General features: G+C 46.4%; 1 protein-coding gene across 1 annotated transcript in view; it reads right to left on the bottom strand.

Annotated features, from left to right (window-relative positions):
- The window catches only part of NDST1 (N-deacetylase and N-sulfotransferase 1), a 142,904-nt gene extending 129,668 nt beyond the window's left edge, over positions 1–13,236 (bottom strand). Inside the window, exon 1 of the mRNA XM_075344347.1 lies at positions 13,118–13,236. The gene's annotated coding sequence lies outside the window, so the exon portion shown is untranslated. The remainder of the gene's footprint in view (positions 1–13,117) is intronic.
- Between the last annotated feature and the right edge of the window lie 11,779 nt (positions 13,237–25,015).

The raw sequence follows: 25,015 nt of genomic DNA, 5'->3' as shown, positions 1-25,015 counted from the left end.
TTTAAATATCGTGTTACGGGTTTATACAAATTATTCTTTGGGTCTGATCATTGGGACTGATTGCGAGAATGGTGGTCCTGTATACCACCCTTCAGTGACAAGACCGCAACCAACAAGAGTTTACTGGAGCGTTAGTTGAGCATGAGCCCTCCTGTGCCATTCAAATCTATGGCTCTGCCAAAGATAGCTATGACATAGAACTCCACCATGTCCTTGTCTGAGAGTGTGAAACACTGGCTAGCCTTCACTCCCTACGCAAATCAACGAGTCTTGGAGACTGAGATCCCATCAATGATTGTCCTTCCTTGGACCAATTTTGATCATCACACCCCACAACGTCTGCCTTGAACCAGTTATTTAGCCAACACAGTTTGGCTCTTGTTTAAATATTGCGTTAAGGGTTTATACAAATTATCCTTTGCGTCTGACCATTGGGACTGATTGCTAGAATAGTGGTCCTATATCACACCCCAAATGACAAATGACAAATCCAAAACCAACAAGAGTTGACTGGAACGTTCGTTGAACACAAGCCCTGCTGTGCCATTCAAATCTATGACTCTGCCGAAAACAAGCTATGACCTACGACTCCACCATTCCTTTGTGTGAGAGTGGGAAACATTGCAGAGCCTTCGCTCCCTACATACATCAATGAGTCTTGGAGACCGTAATTCCATCAGTGATTATCTACCAGTTTTTGATCGTCACACCCCACAAGGTCTGCCTTGGACCAGTTGTCTAGCCAACACAATTTGGTCCTTGTTAAAGTGGCTCACTCAGATCCTTATGAGCACCCATTATTTCCACTTCCAACATATTGGCTTCAACAACGGACTTGTTCCCTTGCTAATGTATGCCACCTCTTGAGAGATGCCATTGTCAAAAATTAATAAATGCTATCCACTTTTTAGATTTTGGTTGCACGCCATTCCGACATTGTCAGTAGCTGATTATGACCACCAAAGATAAATATATCATTTGCTATTTTCTGTCGTATGAACTGTATGATCCCTAGATAGTGGAAGTTAGGACTTGACAGCATGGAGAGTAAAAATTCTTTTCACAAGACCAAGGACCATCGGCCACGTTAGAAACTAGTGGCCCCTGAACCCAAGGTCATCTCCGGCTTCTTTTTTGATTAGCTGGCCTAGCGTGACATCGTTGTGGCATGACGCACATGTGACAATAAGCTAGGGTGGGTAATCAAAAGAAGAGCTCTGGATGTGGGAAGTTGGAGGCCATTCTCAGGGTCCACACATTTTTTACATGGTCAATGGACCAAGTTCTACTAATCAAATTGCACCAACTGTAGTGTTGAATTTCCCTGCAGTGCCACCACAGGGGTAATGAGGAATTACACAGTACACATTGAAATTAATAAACAGTCCATGTGTCGCGGGCGGAGGAGGGGACGCCGCGCTCTCCCACTGCTCGGGTCCGGCTGCCACGGCTGCTGCGGCCTGCTGCTGCTCGGTGGCTCGATCGATGGGCCGGATCCCGGGGACTCTAGCGGTGCTCCTCGCCCGTGAGTGAAAGGGGATTGGGATTCGGGATAGTTTATTGTCCGTGACGCCACCCACGGTTGTGGTGATTTGTTGGCACCACCGCTGCTCTGTATGAGGATCCCGGGAATGATGGTATGGAGCAGCTTGTTGTTGTGTTGCCCCTCCGTGGGTAGGGGTTGGTGATCCCGGGGCCCAGTGATGAGGTGGGAGATGCAGGGCTTGGTGGGCGCAGGGACGCGGGGGCAGCGCTGTGCCTTGCGGCACTGTGGTACTCACTCAGCCTGAGACGATGACACAGTTCTCGGTAAAACACACGGCTGGAAAGACGGTTCCCACGGACGGCTGCACTTGCTTTCCCCAGTAGGTGACGGTGACGGTCCCTCTGTCCTGCACCTATGTTGATGATGGTTGCGATGGGTTCCCACCGGTAACCCGCTCCCCGGCTTGGATATGGGCCGGAGGAGCCCTACTTTGCCCGCAGGCGCTGGCCCTGAGAAACTGGTGCCCTGGCGGTGGCGGTGTCTCTCCGTAACGGTCGGACTGTTGCCTTCAATCGGGACTTGGTTGTTTGGAGACAGACGTCCCCTTCACTGACGGATTTGGCAAATTATGGCGACTCCTAGCCTTGCCGGGATCCGAAAGGCCCCTGCCCTGGTGCTGACTGTTCTTCGTATACTGCTCCAGACCGCCGGGCCACTACCCGTCCGCGGTCCTTCCAGCAACCTCCGAGCAGTCACCCCTGCGGACTATCACCGCCGTCTGCTGACCTTGCTGTCACTGTCCGGGGCACACAGCCGGACCAACTTCAGGCTTTACAAACTGTTTCTTTTTCACTTTACTTCAGCTCCTCTCACTTCCTCCTCCAAACTCTATCTGCTTGTTTACTCCTCACTCTAGCTCTTCCCTGAGCTGACTCCACTCTAGCCCTCAGCTAGACTTCAACTGCCTGGTTCTTCCCGCCTCCAGAGCTGTGAACTCCTCGGTGGGTGGAGCCAACCGCCTGGCCCACCCCCTGGTGTGGACACCAGCTCCTGGAGGAAGGCAACAAGGATTTTGGTAGCTTGGGTGTTCCTAACTGGGGTGTAGGGTGTGGTGGTGTGATGACCTGTGACCCCTGGCTTGCCCAGGGCGTCACATTCCCCCTTAGCAAAAAGCAGACCGTCCGCGGGCTGCCCGTCCAACACCGGTTTTATTTTCTGTAAAATATGTAAAAAGGTAAACGGTAACATAATATAAATTATAACATCATCCCACAACGGGAGGCACATTTCTTTAACGTTGCAAAACGGTTTACGGTTACGGTTTCCGCTCTCTCCCACCCAAGCAACCTGGCCCTGATGCTGCCCCTAAAACCCAGGCAGCACCCCTTGACCCAAGTCCAGCACAAGTTACCCGAGCGGGATCTGTCCTTCCCCTCCAGAGGGTAGCCACCGGTCCCTGTGGTGGCTGGGCCCCAGCCGGCTCTATTGCGGGCCCTCCCTCCAACCTGCCTCTCCGGAGGCAGCACTGCGGAAACGGTAACGGTAAAACAACTTATTTACAAGCCACTTAACGTTTGTGGTTGCCCAGCAAGTTCACGGGCTTGTCCATGGAAAGTCCTCCATGCAACTTTTTTAAACGGTCCCCTCGGGGACAACGGTGCCGGCAACGGCCGGTTTTCTCAATCACGGTGAATCAGGTTACTTTTCGGTTATCATCATTTACTTATCATCTTTCAACTTTTTCAAACACAACTCAGTGGTGGTCCCAACGGGGACGCTGCAGCGGTACTCCGCTGCCTTTACTGGGCATTTTCGTCCTCCTCACCCGGCTCGGGGTGGAAGAACACAGGCACCAGCCCCTCCAGTGCATAGCAAGCTCGGCGTGGAAGGGCCGCCCGATACCCGTTGTTTCCACTTCGGGGGACATACGTGGCCTCCATGTCACGCAGAGCGACGACTCTCTCATCTTCCTCCGACACGGGCTCGGTGTCAGACCCGGAGTCGCTATCTTCTGCCCGCGCGCCAAGCGGGTTGCTGCCAGCGGCCGCAGCTTCCAGGCTCGCCACTCTCCCCGCCGCGGTCACAGAGGGGTGCACGCCCGACGGGCCAGGCGCGGTGCAGCGCGCGAGCAAGTAGGACGGAGGTAACACAGGAGCCAGGGGCAGACCGGGTCCCTCAGCCGCAGCGGCCGATCCCTCGGGGACACAGGGGCGTGGGTCACTCTCCAGCTCCTCCATCACGGCCTCCACTCCATACACTCGCGCCACAGTGACTAGCGCCTCCACCTCTGCGGCCCACTGTTCCATCAGCCCGCAGATCTGACTCCGGTAGTGACGGCAGATCCCCGCCGTCCGGGCCCTCAGCCATGCCGCTGTCCCGGGCACCAACTCGGTAGCCTCTACATAACTAGGTGGGGCGGACATTCCTTGCTAGGGTCGGCGGACCGCGGGGTCTCAGCGTCTCTGTTTGCACCGCCACACTCACATGCGTCCAGCCGCCATCGCGTCCCCCTTAGCTTCTTTTCGGACCCTCCTCTATTGGGGCGGGGTTTTGGCCTTCGCGCCTCTGTTACTCGAGAAGACGCTCGAGCGGGAACTTTTCGCGCCAAAGATGGCGACTTCTGAAATTTTTCAGCCGGATACCTCCGGCGGTCACAAGGCGCACCTCTACCCAACGGCAGAGCGGTAAGATCCTGTTCGTGACGCCAAGTTGTCGCGGGCGGAGGAGGGGACGCCGCGCTCTCCCACTGCTCGGGTCCGGCTGCCGCGGCTGCTGCGGCCTGCTGCTGCTCGGTGGCTCGAGCGATGGGCCGGATCCCGGGGACTCTAGCGGCGCTCCTCGCCCGTGAGTGAAAGGGGATTGGGATTTGGGATAGTTTATTGTCCGTGACGCCACCCACGGTTGTGGTGACTTGTTGGCACCACCGCTGCTCTGTATGAGGATCCCGGGAATGATGGTATGGAGCAGCTAGTTGTTGTGTTGCCCCTCCGTGGGTAGGGGTTGGTGCTCCCGGGGCCCAGTGATGAGGTGGGAGATGCAGGGCTTGGTGGGCGCAGGGACGCGGGGGCAGCGCTGTGCCTTGCGGCACTGTGGTACTCACTCAGCCTGAGACGATGACATAGTTCTCGGTAAAAAACACGGCTGGAAAGACGGTTCCCACGGACGGCTGCACTTGCTTTCCCCAGTAGGTGACGGTGACGTTCCCTCTGTCCTGCACCTATGTTGATGATGGTTGCGATGGGTTCCCACCGGTAACCCGCTCCCCAGCTTGGATATGGGCCGGAGGAGCCCTACTTTGCCCGCAGGCGCTGGCCCTGAGAAACTGGTGCCCTGGCGGTGGCGGTGTCTCTCCGTAACGGTCTGACTGTTGCCTTCAATCGGCACTTGGTTGTTTGGAGACAGACGTCCCATTCACTGACGGATTTGGCAAATTATGGCGACTCCTAGCCTTGCCGGGATCCGAAAGGCCCCTGCCCTGGTGCTGACTGTTCTTCGTATACTGCACCAGACCGCCGGGCCACTACCCGTCCGCGGTCCTTCCAGCAACCTCCGAGCAGTCACCCCTGCGGACTATCACCGCCGTCTGCTGACCTTGCTGTCACTGTCTGGGGCACACAGCCGGACCAACTTCAGGCTTTACAAACTGTTTCTTTTTCACTTTACTTCAGCTCCTCTCACTTCCTCCTCCAAACTCTATCTGCTTGTTTACTCCTCACTCTAGCTCTTCCCTGAGCTGACTCCACTCTAGCCCTCAGCTAGACTTCAACTGCCTGGTTCTTCCCGCCTCCAGAGCTGTGAACTCCTCGGTGGGTGGAGCCAACCGCCTGGCCCACCCCCTGGTGTGGACACCAGCTCCTGGAGGAAGGCAACAAGGATTTTGGTAGCTTGGGTGTTCCTAACTGGGGTGTAGGGTGTGGTGGTGTGATGACCTGTGACCCCTGGCTTGCCCAGGGCGTCACACATGTCATTCATAAGCATGTCAGATCCTTCAAAACAAATTTGCTGCCATTTTCAACTAAGAGTCCAAAATAAAGGAACTTTATCCTAACTGGTGTTTGAAAATGGTAACCAGACATTGTCAACCTCTATTAAATGATTTTATAACTTTGGCCTCGTCAACTCTCAACGTCAGGTCTCTCATACATCTCATCATTCAAAAGGAGAACAGGTACTGAGATACCTGCGAAAGACACGCCCATGCAAAACTAGTAGTATACCAGTAATAGACTAAAGCTGTAAAAACCTTAACTTCTAGGCATAAATTGGTAAAATGTTATTACTAATTATCAATCGCGTATTACATTCTTTGATTATATTATAAGTTCTATAACTTGGTGAATTGCTCTGATGTCGCCCATGCTACTAATCAAAGGAGGCGCCGGGGGGTGCCGACAGGTAAAAGGAGGTCTTTTTGTTCTACTCCTAACAACTCTAGACTCTACTGTATGAAAAAGTCCAGGACATATCACTGTTGGGAAACGCCCAGGGGACACCTAGAAACACAACTTTAGCTTTTTCAGTCATGTTCCTACCAAGAACACCCACATTAAAACAGGTTTCCAGCTCATACGTCTTGTGCTGTCAAAAGGTCATGATTGTTCAAAACTTCTGAAAGATTCCCTTTAAGACATGCTAAGCCTGTACTGAAGTCACAAAATCATGGTTTGCCTTCAAGAGCTAGAAACTTGGCCCAACTGAACATAAAGGACATGTCTGATTGCACTTGCCAACCTTCCTGGATTGCCCATGAGGTTCATGGACATTCTTGACTCCCAGAGGAGTTAGTAAAACACACGGACAGCCACCCTAACAGAAGAGTCTCCCAGAAGGTTTCTTCTGTGGAGGGAGAATGGAAGAGATGTAAAGAGAGCAATGCCCAAAAATGTAGGGAAGTCTAAATGAAAAAAAAAAAATACCAAACAGTTGACTTCATAGGCCAGATAGACTACCCCTCATCGAAGACGTTGCCTAAAAGTTGCCATGTACCGATTTAATGCCTAGGAATCTCATTAATGGACAACAACCATGGATCCATGAGCATACCGGGGAGCTTCATATCTATCAAGCAAGCAAAACCTGGACTTGTAACAAAGGCATATTGGAATTTAGAAGCCAATGTTTAAAACATTATAAACTTTCCTAAAAAATTTGAAAAAAAAACCATAAAAAAATAAACAATAATAATAATAATAAATAATAATAATAATTAATAATAAATCAGAAAAAAAGTTTCAATGGATGAAACCAAAAGACATAAATAGGACAAGGCTTATTTGCGAAAAACTATATTTTCATGACTTTTTTTAGATGCTAAAGTCATCATGCCTTATTGGGTTGTGTTATTTTTATGTTGTTTTTTGGACCTTTAATTTTTTTCAATAGCGCCAAATGTCCTTGATATGGTGTTTTTGTTTCTGACTAGAGATGAGCAAATCCAGATTCGGTGTTCATACCAAACACAGACACAAAAAATACCATAATTCGGGTGCTATGCGTATGCAAACCACTCAGACAAGTATCACTGTGCTCAGGTGCGCTCGGTGCTCGGTCCAGTGTGAGCCGCTTGCAATGTTTGAATGGCTCGCACTGGGGGTAACAACAGTGTGATCGGATGTAGTATGCACCAAACAAAAAATATGGAAAAACGTCGCCCACCCTCCCCTGGAAGTGATCTGTTTATGGCTGGTTGCATGTAGGCGGAGCCCCAAACTGCCCAATTAGTGACTTCCATTAGGGTTCAAGTCAAGTCCGGGTCCCAAACCGAACTGTATCTAAAGTCCAGGTGAACCTGCCAAACCGAACTTCCACAGGTCTGTTCATCTCTATTTCTGATGCTACACTATATGTTATGAGTATGTAAAAATTCAGAAAAAAAGGTTTTGTCTGTAAAGGAGACCTAAGGCCCTCTTCACATTGCATTCTGATCTCCGTTCAGTTGTCCCATCGGGGCTTTCATCCGAACCCCCGCAAAACGGGTTTCAGACCATTGACTATAATGGTGCAGATGGAGTTACCGTGTGCTCTGTCGTGCACCATTTTTGTGAGTATACGCTTTCTGGAGGTGGACACCCAGACGTAGTAGGCTACGCCTGGGTGTCAACCTCCGGAAAGCGTATACTCCCGAAAATGGCGCAGGACAGCGCACTGTGTGACTCCGTCTGCACTACGATATTCAATGGCCCCGTTGGCGCATACATCCGAAACCCGTTTTGCGAGTGGTTTGACCGGAAGCCCCGATGGGACCACTGAACAGAGATCGGAACGCAGAGTAAAAGGGGCCTAAGGAATATTTCCCACTGAAGCTGATCATCTTAACCTAATACACAAGGGTTCAAATTAGTGCTCAATATTCAACTAGGACGGGGGCAACACCCGAAACCATCAGCCTGATTAAAGACTGGTAATTGTAGAGTTATCCAACATATGGTAAAAATAAATAATAAAAAAATGCGCTTAAATAAGGTAAATTTTAGATAAAATCAAATGGGATGTTTGTCAGACCAATAATTGGTTGAAACGTACTATTAAGGCGGCGTTACATGGTATGATATATTGTGCGATATGTCGTCGGGGACACGGAATTCGTGACGCACATCCGGCATCGTTAGAGGTGTCGTAGCGTGTGACACCGCCGAACTACTGTTAATGAGCAAAAATACTCACCTTATCGTTGCTCGTTGACACGTCGTTCATTTCCATAATGTCGTTCCTCTTTCTGCACGGCGGTTGTTTCGTCGTTCACGAGGCAGCACACATCACTACGTGTGACACTCCGGGAACGACGAACACAGCTTACCTGCGTCCCGCCGGCAATGTGGAAGGAAGGAGGTGGGCGGGATGTTACGTCCCGCTCATCTCCGCCTCTCCGCTTCTATTGGGCGGCCGCTGTGTGACATCGCTGTGACGCCGAACGTCCTTCCCCCTTCAGGAAGAGGATGTTCGCTGCCCACGGTGATGTCGTTGGGGAGGTAAGTGCGTGTGACAGGGGTTTAACGACTTTGTGCGACACGGGCAATTCATTGCCCATGACGCACAAACGATAAATCGTTACGTGTAATGCCGCCTTTAGGGTTGCGTATCTTTATTTTTAAAATTTTTAAAATTCTGTAAGTATTTCTAAAAGATCAGTACCACTAATGGTAGAATAAATAATACTATTATTATTTATTCTACCATTAGTAGAACTGATCTTTTAGAAATACTTACAGAATTTTAAAAATAAAGATACGCAACTTTAATAGTACGTCTCAACCAATTATTGGTCTGACAAACATCCCCTTTGATTTTATCTTAAATTTACCTTATTCAAGCGCAGGTTTTTATTATTAACAAGAAGCCCAGTGGCCAAAACACCAATAAATAAGATAAAGGGGGAGACCACTGGTAAGATAGAGACCAAGACACAAGTTCTTAGTGAAATACAAAAATATTTTAATAAACTACATGTGACATAAGGACAGACAGTAGTGACGAATAGGATCTAAAAATCGCCAGACACAAAGTTGCACAAACACCACCTGCAGATGTAATGAAGCTGCTAGATATGAGAGGGTTGATGTAAAGAACCCCCAGAAAACCAGAGGACGGGGACATCATGTAATAAATAATAGACAGATAATAGTCACCCAAGTGTACCTCTCCCTATATATGCCAAGGGAACATGTCACTAAATAAACATATAAGAGTAACTACCTTGAGACATGTCGGGTGTGCTAGCAGGCTGAGCAGGTGACAGTGGGTGGAGCATCAACGCGCGTTTCACCGTTGAAGCCACGCCCGGTGAAACGTGCGTCGAGGCTCCGCCCACCGCCACCTGCTCCGTCTCTATCTTACCAGTGCAGTGATCTCCTCCTTTATCTTATTTATTGGTGTTTTGGCCACTGGGATTCTTGTTGGTTTTGCTGTTCCTAATGAGACCCTCCCTTTAAGGGAAGTTGTAGGTTTACATAGGTTTTTATTATTATTTATTTTTCCTTTATCCCTAGCAATTGGAGGTTTTTTTGCTATTGCCTTGTTGCTGAATAACAACAAATTAGAGGTTTAAGCGCTTATAAAGTTGTTGTTTTTTTTTATTACTAATAGTTTATCCAACATATGTTTTGGATTTTCGATAAAAATCTGGTGAAAAGTAGGCCACAAGGTAACTCCATCAATCTTTGAGAGATAGGGAAGAGAAAACGCAATGACTTTCCTCAGTATACACTGAATTTCTTTTTCACTGAGAACTGACTATAATTGCGTTTCGGAAGAAGTCACGTGTTCTATATCACCGGTACATTGTGTTATTTCGAAGAAAAAAAAAATAAGTGTCAAATTTACATTGTTAATGCCTAGGAATTTTGACAACCAGAACTACAGGAGTAAATACTGTACAAGTAGAGGCCAACCTTACTGTCACTAATAGACATTCTCAGAGACTGAGACTAGCCCTGGGGCGAGGTTTTCTTAAATTACAAGTCTTTTCACAAGGGTTAGAAGAAAATTTGCAAGTCCCTCACCCCCTAATCCCTGCTTTATGCTGTAATGAATTGCACTGCATAGATTACATCAGGGGTGGACAAATGTTAGAGAGTTTATGAGCCGTTCACAAAGTCCCAGAAACAATTTTACTTTTTTTGGGACCTGGAAATGGCAACTTTTTAATAGTAACTAACTATCCAAAAAAAGATGTCTCCTTGTCAGTGACCCAAGAAGATGAAACTTGGCCATAATGGCGCTGTTTTTTTGCCAAGTAAATCTCTTGCCTCATTGCTATGTTTGCAATATAGCTGTTCTCTAGAGGGGAATACTACACATAATCTCAATTCCAAGGGGATAGCCAGGGGGACAGCAATAGCCACGGGGATAGCTATCAGATTGGGATAGCCATAGGGATGACCAGTAGATGGCAATAGTCATGGGGATGGGGATAGCCATCAGATGGATGAGTATAGTCATGGGACAAGCCATGGAAATAGGACAAGCCATGGTGATACCGATATTCAGGGGGATAGTCAAAAAGATGGGGATAGCCAGGTGGACAGCAATAGTCATGGAACTAGCCATGAGGATAGTGTTAGCCATGGGGATAGTGATAGCCAGGAGGTTAGCAATAGCCAGTTAAATAGCAATAGCTATCGGATTGGGATAGCAATGGGGATGGAAATAGCCAAATAGATAGCGATAGCCACGAGGATGTTGATAGCCATTGGATGGATATCGATAGTCATGGAACAAGCCATGGGAATAGGACAAGTCATGGTGATACTGATATTCATATTCATGGGGATAGTCAAGAAGATGGAGATAGCCATGTTGATGGGGATAGCCATGTGGATAGCAATAGCCATGGAACTAACCATGAGGATAACGATAGCCATGGGGATGGTGGTAGCCAGAAGGATAGCAACAGCCAGGTAGATAGCAATAGCCATATCAGATTGGGATAGCCAGGTAGAATGAAGTAGCCATGAGACTAGCCATGAGGATAGCGATAGCCATGGGGATATCCATGGTGATGGCGATAGCCATGAGGATTGCAATATCCATGGGGATGTGACTAGCCATGACGATAGGAACAGCCTCGAGGATAGCGATATCCGTGCGGGTCAGGTTAGTCAGGTGGATAGTGATAGCTATGTGGATAGGACTATCCATGGGGATGGGAACAGCCATTCCGACGGGACTAGTTACAGGATAGTGATAGTCACAGAGATGTGGAAAGACATACAGATGGGGATGGGACTCACCAGGATTGGTCTCTCCCTTTCTAAGGGTCTCAGAGAAGCTTCATGGGCCGTTTCTATAATACCCCTTATATATCCTATTACACTTAGGGCAGGTTCATATGTCCGACATTCACTATCCAAGTACAGAGCTTGATGTACAGCTCGATCAAACAAAACTAAGGTCAACTACTATTTACTGTGACATTGGCTACAAGTTCTCTGTTGTTTGGATAGGTAAAGCCCAACCTGTGACACATAAGCCCAACGTGTCTATCTGTGTTTGCCCCTCTATTGATATAGGAGGACAACTAGGCCTTCACCACAGACATTAGATTTCTGGAAATTATAAAGGATCACGGATCCCATACTTATGGCCAACGTTCATTTCTGCATTGTGACATCATCAGCCCCTCTCACATACCGATGTGGAAGCATGCTTAACCGAATTGCCTTTTACAGGGGGTGTACCCGATAGGGCATTGAAAAGATATCCCATAAGGTCTGTTATATACAGGTCCTACCTCTGGGACCTGAAACTATGTGAAGAACTGGTGTCTTGTGGATACCCCATATATGTTACCGTTTAGAATAACCATGTAAGTGTCAGTCTTCACTGAAATTCTGGAATATCAAGCAAAACAGTTCAATACATCCTCTACTTTTTGAGACATTTGTAAACTCTTGTGGGTGTCAAGCGCTGGTTGACGACCATCTGTGATGACAATGTCATAGGAGTTGTCACCCTGCGACTCACAAAGAGGCCCAAAAGGAAGGTAAACCTGTAATATTAATGCTCATAACTCTTAATAACCATGGAGATTAGGATGCCGGTCAGCGGTGACAACCACACGGGCATTTAAATGGTCGACGATAGCGGTTGTCACCTGTGGAGAATATTATTTTTCAAGGAACTTATATTGGGCAGATGACCACAGAAGATCCACTGGTACAACATGATGGATCTGTGGAATTAAAGGGCTTCTCTAATCAAAGCCTACCCACAGAAATGCCCGCACAGACCTGGCAAATGTGACGACTGCTTGTATGTGTCATATACAGGGCGGCACGGTGGCTCAGTGGTTAGCACTGCAGTCTTGCAGCGCTGGGGTCCTGGGTTCAAATCCCACCAAGGACACTATCTGCAAGGAGTTTGTATGTTCTCCCCGTGTTTGCGTGGGTTTCCTCCGGGTACTCCGGTTTCCTCCCACACTCCAAAGACATACAGATAGGGAACCTAGATTGTGAGCCCCAATGGGGACAGTGTTGCCAATGTATGTAAAGCGCTGTGGAATTAATAGCGCTATATAAATGAATAAAATTATTATTATTATTATTATATACATGATTGAACGGCGCTGATCCCCCAAATACCGAGGAATAAAAAGAGAAGGGATACCTCCGCCGTGATTCCCACAGAAACAATATACCAGCTTCATTCATTTATGCCTCCTGCCGGGAGCATACTCACTGCCTAAAAACGATGAACTTCCAAGGGGGACGTTACTGACCACTATGGTTGATGTAATGGAAATGATTACAGCGTGGAGCCCCTCGCCCTAAACTTCCCAATCAGCGCTGCCTTCCCTTAACAATCCCATAAATTCTCCCCCTGTCCTCTTATCCCTGCACAGCTCCTGTCTCCAGCCTGCGGCCATAACTTTATCCCCAGGACGTGGCCTATGTGCCCCTCACCTGCCCAGTCCCATCAAGACACAGACAACTGGTGCCACACGTGGAGGCTTCTCCCCACTGGTGGCATGGAAAGCAGATACATTCCCCTCCATGGTGTTACATCCATATACAATGTATCAGATCTGATGCACTGCCATACACCGCCACATTGTATACATACACAGACATGCACTGCTAGCCTAGCCCTTCTTGTCCTCCTAGCCCTGCCTGGCGCATCTAGGTGCCAGCTTACCTGCACCGTCCATGGCTCTGGATCTCCTGGGCCTGATCCCTGATCCCTTCCCTGTGCTGGGAGAAGGTTTCTCAGGCTGCAAAGGGGGAATCCAGAGCCTGCAACACAGCTAGAGAGAGGGAGGGAAGGGGGAGGAGGAGAGGCAGAGAGGAGGGGGAGGTTAGCAAACCCTTCACAAAGGCTGATTCACATTAACCCATGCAGCTCTGCAGAGCTGAGAGTCCACCCAGCACACCCTACCTGACACCGAACTGCCCATCTGCTCCTACCCAGATCTCCTGACCTCTGACCCGCTACGTAGAATCATGCCCTTCCATACTTGCATTGCCCAAAATACCCGGGAGGAAGATAGCCACAGACTAGGATAATTTTTGGACAAGTTTGATAGTTTCGGTTGCAAGAAAATAATATTAATTGCTAAAAATTGTATCTAAATAGCGTAAAAAAAAGAAAAAAAAAAAAATCAAAATATTGCATTACCCAATTAAATATTTTGATGATTATAAGTGGAAAGTAAAAAGCAAAATAAGAACTATAAAGTATTTATCGGTAAGCCGATGTATGTATCGGCAAATCAGGGTTTTCTTCTAGGGATGATCGAATACATCGATTATTTGGCTTCTCGAATATTTGCCAAATACCTCGCCGCGATTCGACTATTTGCGAATATTCGATGCGCAGTGTAAGTCTATGGGAAACCCGAATAACAACTATTCGGAACTATTCGGGCTTCCCATAGACTTACATTGCACATCAGATAGTCGAATAGCGGCGAGGTATTGGGAAAATTTTCGCGAAGCCAAATAATCGAAGTATTCGATCATCCCTATTCACTTCATATCATTTAGGGTCATGAGACTTTAAAGGGGTGGTTCACTACTCTACAATAGTTGACACTCCGCCCACAGCCCAGTCACTCAGGAAGACTGAGGCCAGCCTTGGTGGTGTCTGGTCAACTGGAAGTTGACGTGACATCACCAGATCTCAGAGGTTACAGAGCACAGGGGTCACTTCATGGGGATGAGCGGAGCACAATAGCACCACTCAGAGGCAGAATTGGCTAAACAAGGTATTTAGAAAAAGCCTTTTGTGATGCTGGTCACTACTTATGGGTAGTACAAACAGAAAAGTAGTCAGGAAAGCTGGGATCTGGTAACAGGAGGACACGTAATGGATTCCAGGCGGAAACAGAGGTGTAGTCAGGTCACAATCCGAGGTCAGGATTCCAGGAAGGCACGTATGGAAACAGGGAGTAAACTGAGATGTGATCTGGTAACGGTCCAAGGTCAAAAGCCAGGAGGTCGTGACAGGAACAGGGAGCGGGCAGAGGTGAGTCAAACAACAGTCCGGGGGTCAGGCAACAGGGATCAGAACAAACAGGGGTAAAGGCTAACCGCACTATTCACAAACCAGAAAGTACGACTGGCAAGGTTCTGGTGGAGCATGCTCAGTAAAGAAGCAGAGTGATTTCCAGGAAGAAGGAACATCAGCACCTCCCAGAACCCGCATGGAATCCTGTGCTGTCAAACAACCTGCCAGCTCAGTGCTCAGGAAAACATGGCAGAGCATCTCCTAGTGTACAAGGTGCTCTACACAGAGGAATCGTGACACCTCCCCATTAATGTAGAGTAGTGAACCACCCCTTTAAATAAATAACTGGCTAACTGGTGGGAGGGCTGTACAGATTATTATGTTCACATAGTGTTTTTTTATGTTGGCTGAAAAATCCCGTAAAAAAAGGGGTGTTTGGAAACCAAGTTTTGGGGCCTATTATTTTAATGAACTTTTTGTGTGTGGAGCATTTATTATACTTTAGTTAACTCAACGGTATGTACCTAATGAAGGCAAGTGATGCCGAACCACGTTCTACAGTATTTTATGGGATAACCCTCAAGGTTTTTAAGATTTCTACCATTAAAAAGATAGTTACCATTTTCATTGACTCGTTTGATTCACACCAACCATCCAGCTGGGATCAGCGCGTACCGACCATTCTCTGCAAAATGGTGAAATGAGGAGCATTTGTTGAACCAAAAACAACCAAAAATTACATATTGGTTCTTTTCCCCATGGAGAAAAAAATGTGAAAAAACAGACGCAATAGTTATTTGAAGTGGTTTTTCATGTTACTTTTGGAGCTGAATCTGCTCCAAAATCCACAGAAAAATCTGTTTAAACAAAATTTTTCTGAGAAACAGAGTAAGAAAACATCATGCAAGCGCAGGCGAAAGGCTTAGAATGGTTTCTGAGAACGGAATCAGGCCTGTTTCATCAGTGATATTTTTCTCTCGAAATGTTTTTGGTTTTCTGTTTTTCGCCTATGCAAAAAAATAAACCTCACATTGGTTTCCCTAGAAATCAGAGAAAAATCGGAAGCCCATGGATGAAATCAGGACGCCATCCATTTTTAATTTTACCAACCCATTCACTAGATTGACCAAACTAGGACATGTCTTCCATTTTTTATGTGGATATCATTCCCTTCTTAAAAAACATGATACATCTATAGTTCTATGTGGAAAACAATGAAAATAACAGATGTGTGAATCAGCCTTAAATCTCTCTAGAAATTCCGAATTCCTCTCACATCTCCAATATTCTGGTTTTGGTCGCATCCGTATTTTTCATTGATAAAAGTCGTGCCTATTATATTCTATGGGGTTGTTCACATTTCCTTTATTTTTGCAGACCCTGTGGGAGTGATAACATAATTTACTCGAGCCGTCGTCACCACCAGCTCCTGGAAATCTCGCGCATGCGCGCAACTCATTTTGGCAACATCAGTGCTCCTCAGAAGCAGGGTAAGCAGGGTGTATGGTTCCCGACTTCGGAAGTTCAGAAGACGTGTACTTGAGCTGTCCTCTGAACTTTTGGTCTTGTGCAGTGCACCAAATGAAGCCAGGAACCATACACCCGGATTCTGAGGCGCACTTGTGATGCCCTGGTCTATCAGGTCATCACAGGGTATTGTGCAATCTTTCTTCATGTGCAATATCCACCTCCTCCTTGGTTACGGGTCCACAACTTATGGTGTTGCCAATATCAGCCAATCAAAATCCTAGGAACACTCTGCACCACACCCACTAGTGGACGGCCTGAGTGGAATAGGGTCGCCCACTTGGGGGGTTGGTAAGGGGAGGTCAGGAGTGTCAGGAGTAAGTCAGAAAAGTGTAGGAAGTGAAGGAGAGAGGAGGTCAGGAGCCAGGCTCCTTGGAAGTAACTAGGTGGCAGACAGTGGTCTGGGCCTAGTAACAGCTGGACCCCCGTTCGCAGGGGATAGTGACAAGGGGAACGGAACTGTCAAGGAGGACAGTCGGCGGCCTTGTACCATCATTGGGCTGGGACCAGGGCACGATGGGGTACATGGACCCTAGGTCAGGGAGTAGCTTCAGGCAACTTGACAATTTACCCAACGAGAACAGAGCCTTCAAGATACGCTCTCCACCCGCTCCAAAGTCGGGGTACTAGCGCAACGAGGGGGATAGGACTTTCCACAAATACGGTCCAGGAAATCCCAAGCGTGAACCCTGAGAGCAAGCTCCCACAGTTAGCCACACTGGGGAGTAGGACTCGACTAGTTTTACGCTACCGGGGCCAACCAAGAAGTAAATTAAGTGCCAGGAGGAAGGTCACAGATCACCAGGCAGCACCATTGGGGACGGGACCCAAACTAGCTCCCCTCAGCGGCAGCGGTGTCCAGAACTTTGGTTTACCAAGTTGTCGGTGTCAGCTTTATGGACTGAGTGAGTATGCAAGTGACCCTTTCACTCCCAACAGCACTCCCCAACTCCATCACCGAGTCCCGGGGCATTCCCCCTACCCGTGGAGGGGCTAAAACACCTAGCTGCCCATTCCATCGCCCCCGAGTATTCCCAGCTGCATCGGTGGTACTCCACCTTATCACGCACCACGGGTGGCGTCACGAACTTTAAATATACAATCCCCTGTAAATACCCCCTTTATTTGAGTGGCCGCACAACCCCTGGGTCCAGACGCCCCTCGAGCCACCGCGGATCCGAGCAGCCCGGCTGCTGACGAGGGGGCGGCACATACTGACGCGGCCAAAATAAGCCGCACGCATGCGTGAGAGTTCCAGGAGCTTGTGGTGACGCCGACTTGTGGAAATCATGTTATCACACCCACAATTGAAAAAGGGCCGACTAGTCAGAGAAACTTACGCCTATGCGACCAGTCACAAGTCTAATTAGCCTAGGGTTGTTGTTTTAAACATTCATATCAGTGAATAGCGTTATATGGGGCTGGTTAGGGAGGGAATTGAGCAGACAGGTGTAAATGCGGCTGGGTTGGAGGGCCTAGAGGACCTGACTGGTTCGTTTTAAGTCAATGGGTCTGTTAAAAGAAAACCATACACAACACAAGGATGTCATCCATGTCGCATCCTAGTTCTATCTGGTTTTACTATTTAATTATAGGAAATGCTTGGAAACCATCATCTTTTTTTTTTGCATAGAAGAAATATGGATGCCACGCTCATACTAAAAACAGACACACAGACCAAAGACACAAATCAAAAGTTGAGAAAAACCCTGATCAAAATTGGAAAAATATGGACGTCTGAAAGGGACCTTTGGTCACCTTCACACAGCAGTAATTTGATTAGTGTTTTTTACATTAGTAACCCTAAACCAGGAGAGGGTCAAAAATGTAGAAGTGAAAATGTTTCTATTGTGTAATTTCTCCATTATTACACTTCTTGCTTGAGCTTAGAAATACTGGAGGGAAATACTGACCAAATACTGATATTAGATGAAATCCAAAGAGCAACATCTGCCAGGAGTTTGTCCAATTTGGAGAGATTAGTGCATGAAAAATCATCGGATTTTCATCTACCCCCCACCCCCCCAAAAACAGTCGATTTTCAATTTGTATGGTGATCTGTATTCAGCCAATTCGTTACATCCGTATAGCATCTGTTTTATACAAGAATTTAAAAAAATAATAAAAGGCCAAATACAAGTGCTATGGTAATAATTGTAATGGCTCCATGATAAATGGAAACAATACAGATGGATTCAGAAAAAATGGATGCCATATGGATGGATCTATAAAAAAATGGATGTCATATGGATGGATCTATAAAAAAATGGATGTCATATGGATGGATCTATAAAAAAATGGATGTCATATGGATGGATCTATAAAAAAATGGATGTCATATGGATGGATCCAACAAAAACAAATGCCAAACAGACCGGTCTATAAAAATGGATGTCTTATGGATGGATCCAACAAAAATGGATGTCATAAATACCGGTCTATAAAAAAGTGATGTCATATGGATGGATCCAATAAAAATGGATGACATACAGACGGCTCTATAAAAAATGGATGTCTTATGGATGGATCCAACAAAAACGGATACCATGAATACAGGTCTATAAAAAAGTGATGTCATATGGATGGATCCAACAAAAATGGATGCCAAACAGACCGGTCTATAAAAATGGATGTCGTATGGATGGATCCAACAAAAATGGATGCCATAAAGACGGGTCTATAAAAAAGTGATGTCATATGGAAGAATCCAACAAAAATGGATGCCATAAAGACGGGTCTATAAAAAATGGATATCATATGGATGGAGCCAACAAAAACGGATACCATGAATACCGGTCTATAAAAAAAGTGATGTCATATGGATGGATCCAATAAAATGGATGACATACAGACGGCTCTATAAAAAATGGATATCATATGGATGGGTCCAACAAAAACGGATGCAATATAGATGGGTCAATATAAAATTTATGTCATATGTATGGATCCAACAAAAATGGATGCCATACAGACGGCTCTATTAAAAATGGATATCATATGGATGGGTGCAACAAAATTGGATGCCATACAGACCGGTCTATAAAAAATGGATGTCAAATGGATGGATCCAACTACAACGGATGCCATATAGATGGGTCTATATAAAATTGATGTCATATAGATGTATCCAAAAAAAATTGATGTCATAAAGACGAATCTATAAAAAAATAGATGTCATTTGAATGGATCCAACAAAAACGGGTGCCATACAGACAGATCTATAAAATATGGATGTCGTATGGATGTATCCAATGAAAATGGATGTCATACAGAAGAATCTATAAAATAATGGATGTCATATGGATAGATCCAACAAAAGCGGATGCCATACAGACGGATCTATACAAAATGGATATCATGTGGATGAATCCAACAAAAATGGATGCCATACAGACGGATCTATAAAAAAGAGATGTCACATGGATGGATCCATAAAAACATACACCGCGTGCAGAATTATTAGGCAAGCTTTATTTTAGAGGGTTTTTTCATTATTTATCAACAACTATGATCAAACAGATCAGAGTAGTGGATGATTCAATGGCAGATATTTGCCTATAGCAAGTATCCATGTGAAAAAATTAGCTGCATGCACTATTCTCTTCTTTATTTTGGATTAGAGTCGCCTATTTAACTATATGGGTTGTCCCAAAAATTGAATCCCATAAGGAACATCCATGTAGCATCCGATTTTTATTACAGATACACTGTATTTTTTACATAGGGGACTTTATTTGGTGCGCTTGTCTGAACAGGGCCTAATGCATTATTATAACCTGTTAGACACACATCCGTTTTTTTTGTACGTGTGCGGTACGTATTTGCACTTACCGGAGACACGGAGACACGGAGACCCATGTTATTCAATGGTAGATGGCGCACACACACGTAAAATCACACGGAACGTGTGTCGGTGTGGTAAGTACGTGTGTGCGCTTTTCTACACGGACGTCATGTCCGTTTTTTGCCGGCAGCACGCAGGCACGGACCCGCTTTAGTCTATGGGTCCGTGCCTGCATGGACCGCACACGGAGTATGTCCGTGTTCAGCACGTATCGTCCGTGTCCGTTTTTAATCACAACATCTGAAACACTTGTTTCCAATCTATCAGGTCAATTGATGGCAAACAAAAACACCAGGATCTCATGATGAATGATTAACAATGTTAATTGGGTAAGAATGCGGGCCTTTATAAACGGACAGCACACGGACAGCACACGTACGTATTTTATGTCAATACGGACATTCCACACGCACACACGGCTCGCATACGCCATCACTCGGATGCTATACGTACCGGAGAAACGCCCCTAAAAAAACGGAACACGGACCCGAAAAACGGACCGTGAGACACGTACTTTTTTTTGTGGAAGTGTGTTTTAGGCCTTAATAAGCAACGCCTCAAATACACTATACAGTCAACATTATTGGAACACACCTCTTAATCATTGAATTCAGGTTTCTTATTTAGCCCCATTACACCCATAAATAACACCCGCCCCCGCCATCTGCCTTTACTAACATATGTGACAGAATGGCTGGTGGTAATAATTCCCATCCCCCATTCCCTGTGAGTGATATTATTCAGAAGTGGAAGGAATCACAGTTAATTAGCCTCTAAATTGAGACCACATAAAGTTACAGAGTGGGGGGCCGAGTGGTGAGGAGCCAAGGGCATAAAAATCGCCAACATTCTTCTGACTCCACAACTGCGAAGTCCAAACCTTCTCTGGTATTAACATTTGTACAAACACTTTGCCAGCCAGGGGCTTCATGGCCGAGCAGCTGCATACAGCCGTACATCACCAAGCACAATGCCAAGTGTCAGATGGAGTGGTGTTAGGCAGCCATCACTGGACTGCTGTTTCTTTCCCAGCACCAGTGCTGTACACGCCTCCCTTTATCTATGTACTACAGTACATACAGGTTAAAAGAGTTAGGCCTAAGACACACGGCATGAAAATCTGTGCGAGTGGAGTGCGATAAAAAATCGCATTCCACTCGGACCAATATTAGTGCACATGAGCGATTATTTTCTCAGCCCTAATCGGACCGAGAAAACAATCGCAGCATGCTGCGGCGCAATACGATCCTTGTTTCTCTCGCACCCATTCAAGTCTATGGGGCGAGAGAAAAATCGCACTACACTCGCAGTACACCAGTCTAGGGCGAGAATGGCAATAGCCGGCAACGGAGGAGAGAGGGAGATAAATCCTCCTCAGTGCCGGCCTGCCCCCCGCAGCTGAGGTCCGCTCACACGATTGGACCTCAGTCGCAGGGATACTCGGCTCCTGCTGTGCTGCCAGCGTGAGCCGAATGTCATGTGAGGATCGCAGTAGATCCCCATGTGGCCCCAGCCTCAATGGAAGAGATTCTTTATCCTCTTAACCCGATTTCCCATTTTTTGTCTTTATTTTTGCTTTTATTTTTCCTATTATCTTGCCATATAAGTGCTTGTTTTTTGCGAAGTGAGTTGGACTATTAAATGAAACCATGAGTTTTACCATATAGTGTACTGTAGTGTGAAAAAGTGCGATTGCACGATTGTTTATGGGATATTTAAGGCCTTGTTCATACACTGCGTTTTTACCAGCGGTTTTTTTTTTGCATTTTTGCAGCAGAAATTTCTTGAAAAAATGGTTGTAACCTTTCTGCAGACATTCCCCAGCAAAACCTATGGAAAAAAAAATTAGCTGTGCGCACACTGCGTTTTTTTCTCAAGAACATTCTTTCTGCAGAATTTCTTGAGAAAAAGAATGAGCTTGTCACTTTTTTTCTGCAGGTACCTGCGCTTTTTGCCATAGATAATGGTAAAAAAACGTAGGGACCAACCTGCGGAAAAAATGCATCAAAAACGTGGTAAAAACGCATGTGGTTTTCGGTGCATTATTGGTGCGTTTTTTGACCGCAAGTGCGCTAATCTTTCAGACGCTCAAGAAATTCCTTGAGAAAAATCCTTTTTCTAGTGCGCACAGAGCCTTATTCACCGTCTTCACCATATGGAAAACTGATGTGTGGGTGTGATGCCTCAGGTCGGTATAAGTTCTTAAGCCTGCTTTACACGGGACGACCGATCGTGCGATTTCACGATCAATCGTACCCGCCCCCGTTGTTTGTGCGTCACGGGCAATCTGGCGCACAAACTCGTTAATCACCCCGTCACACGTACTTACCTCCCGTGCAACGTCGCTGTGGGCGGCGAACATCCTCTTCCTGAAGTGGGAGGGACGTTCAGCGTCACAGTGAGGTTACGCGGTGGTCGGCCAATAGAACTGGAGGGGCGGAGATGAGCGGGATGTAAACATCCCGCCCACCTCCTTCCTTCCACATAGCTGGTGGGAGCCGCGGGATGCAGGTAAGCGATGTTCATCGTTCCCGTGGTGTCACACGGAGCAACGTGTGCTGCAACGGGAACAATGAACAACCGGCGCCATGTTTCATAAACGATTTTATGAAACCTAGCGACGAGTACACGACTCACGATTTGTGAGCGATACTGCGTCGCTAGGAGGTGTCACACAGCCCGACGTCGCAAGCGATGCCGGATATGCGTCACAAAAACCGTGACCTCGACGATCTATCGCACGATAGATCGTCTCGTGTAAAGCAGCCTTTAGACACCCAACATGTATAGGTTTACTTTTATCTAAGGTAAAAAAAATTCTGAGGTTTGTCCAAAAAGTGGTGCACTTTTTATGCCCTTTTTTGCGACCCGTATCGTTCTCATTGTTCAGGACATGAGGCTCAGTGATGTCTTATTTGTTGCATCTCAAGCTGACGTTGTTAATGGTACCATTTTTACACAGATGCTAAGGGTTTTTTTTGTAACAAATATTTTATTGGTATTTCTTATACAGAGAAAAGTCATCTCTCATTACCAAACAGTAATTGACGCATTTTTAAAGAATGTAGAAATCAAAATCGTTTGCCAACACTAGCAATTGATTATAGCTATGAATAAAAATAGACAAACTATAAAGTAAACTTGGATAGTTGGATGGATGGACATGTGCATTCAAAACATGAACCCCATCAAGAAGGGTCACTCACACTCGTGATCGTAATAAATGTGGGTATTTCCTCCACACTCGGGTGTTACCATTCCCACTTACTGTATATCTAAGCCTCTTCACTCATGCAGCCTCTCTTCCAAACCTTCTTACATTCTACCAAACGTTAATCCACTTATTATTTTATAGGATGTTTATATCGTCGATCACTCATTAAAGGGAACCTGTCACCACTTTTTTGGCCTATAAGCTGCGGCCACCACCACCGGGTTCTTATATACCCCATTCTAACATGCTGTATATAAGAGCCCAGGCCGCTGTGAGAACATAAAAAACACTTTATAATACTTACCTAACAGTCACGCGGTGGGCCTTATGGGCGTCTTCGTTCTCCAGTGTCGGCGCCTTCTCTTTCGGCCATCTTCATCCTCTTTCTGAAGCGTGTGTGCATGATGCGGCTATGTCATACACACTCGCCGCTCCTGCGCAGGTGCACTACAATACCTTGATCTGCCCTGCTCAGGCGCTGAATGCCGGCGAGTGTAGATGACGTCGGACGCTTCATGCACCGTAGCTAGAGAAGGAGAACAAAGATGGCCAAAAGAGGCGGCGCCGGCACCGGAGAACGAAGACGCCCATATGTCCCACCGCACGACCGTTAAGGTAAGTATTATAAAGTGTTTTTTATGTTCTCACAGCGGCCTGGGCTCTTATATACAGCATGTTAGACTACTGTATATAAGAGCCCAGTGGTGGTGGCCGCAGCTTATAGGTCAAAAAAGTGGTGACAGGTTCCCTTTAACATGAAAGTCTGAAAAAGGTCAGCCACTTCCCCCAATTAATTTCAAACTGAAAGCCTTTCTTCATTCTACTTACGACCATGTGTTCATAGTACAATTATGTTGCATTTTCGTAATGATTTCTTTGATGGTCGGTACTAGTGTTTGTTTCCACTTATTCGAAATGCTTGCTCTCACGACCGTTAGCAGATGAGCTGTGATGATTGCATCATCATGAGTCATTGTTTCTAGCCCTAAAGACAATAGAGCTGCTCCCGATCCCAAGACCCACTCATTACCCCAGAATTTTGTTCAACAATTGTTGCATCTCTTTCCATACTTGCTGTGTTATCTCGCACTTCCACCATATGTGACACATAGAGCCTGGAAATCTATTGCACCTCCAGCACATGATTGAGGACTGTGTAACAATTATATTGAGTCTTACTGGTGTATAGTACCACCTGTAAAGGATTTTCCTAGAAATCTCTAAATGGTTAATGCAATGCGACATTTTCTTATGTAGTTGGAAAGCATGTACCCATTGTTTCTCCGTGTAACGGGTATCTAAAGCGAGCAATGTCGCTAGCGATGTCGCTGGTGAAAGCACCCGCCCCCGTCGGTTGTGTGTCACGGGCAAATCGCTGCCCGTGACGCACAACATCGCTAACACCCGTCACACATACTTACCTTCCTAGCGACGTCGCTGTGGCCGGCGAACCGCCTCCTTTCTAAGGGGTCGTTCCTTGCGGCGTCACTAAGTGTCCGCCCAATAGAAGCGGAGGGGCGGAGATGAGCGGCCGTAACATCCCACCCACCTCCTTCCTTCCTCATTGCAGGCGGCCGCAGGTACGATGTTGTTCCTCGTTCCTGCGGTGTCACACATAGCGATGTGTGCTGCCGCAGGAATGACGAACAACCTGCGTCCTGCAACAGCAACGATATTTGGAATTAGAACGACGCGTCAACGATCAACGATTAGGTGAGTAATTTTGATCGTTAATGGTCGTTCGTGCGTGTCACACGCAACAACGTCGCTAACGAGGCCGGATGTGCATCACAAATTCCATGATCCCAACGACATCTCGTTAGCGACGTTGTTGCATGTAAAGCCCCTTTAAGTCTTTTTCTCAATTTTTCACGCTGTATTAAGGGCCTCGTAGGCCATCGAGATCCCTATGGCCAAATCTTTATTAACTGCAAAAAAAATTCTCATATTTAGATATTAGAATATCAAGTTGTGGTGCTACTCCAGTTACTAAGTGCCGAAT

Source organism: Anomaloglossus baeobatrachus, chromosome 4 (assembly GCF_048569485.1).
Source record: "Anomaloglossus baeobatrachus isolate aAnoBae1 chromosome 4, aAnoBae1.hap1, whole genome shotgun sequence".
Classification (NCBI taxonomy): domain Eukaryota; kingdom Metazoa; phylum Chordata; class Amphibia; order Anura; family Aromobatidae; genus Anomaloglossus; species Anomaloglossus baeobatrachus.
The sequence above is the reverse complement of the archived record's forward strand: the minus strand, read 5'-3'. Positions and strand labels throughout refer to the sequence as shown.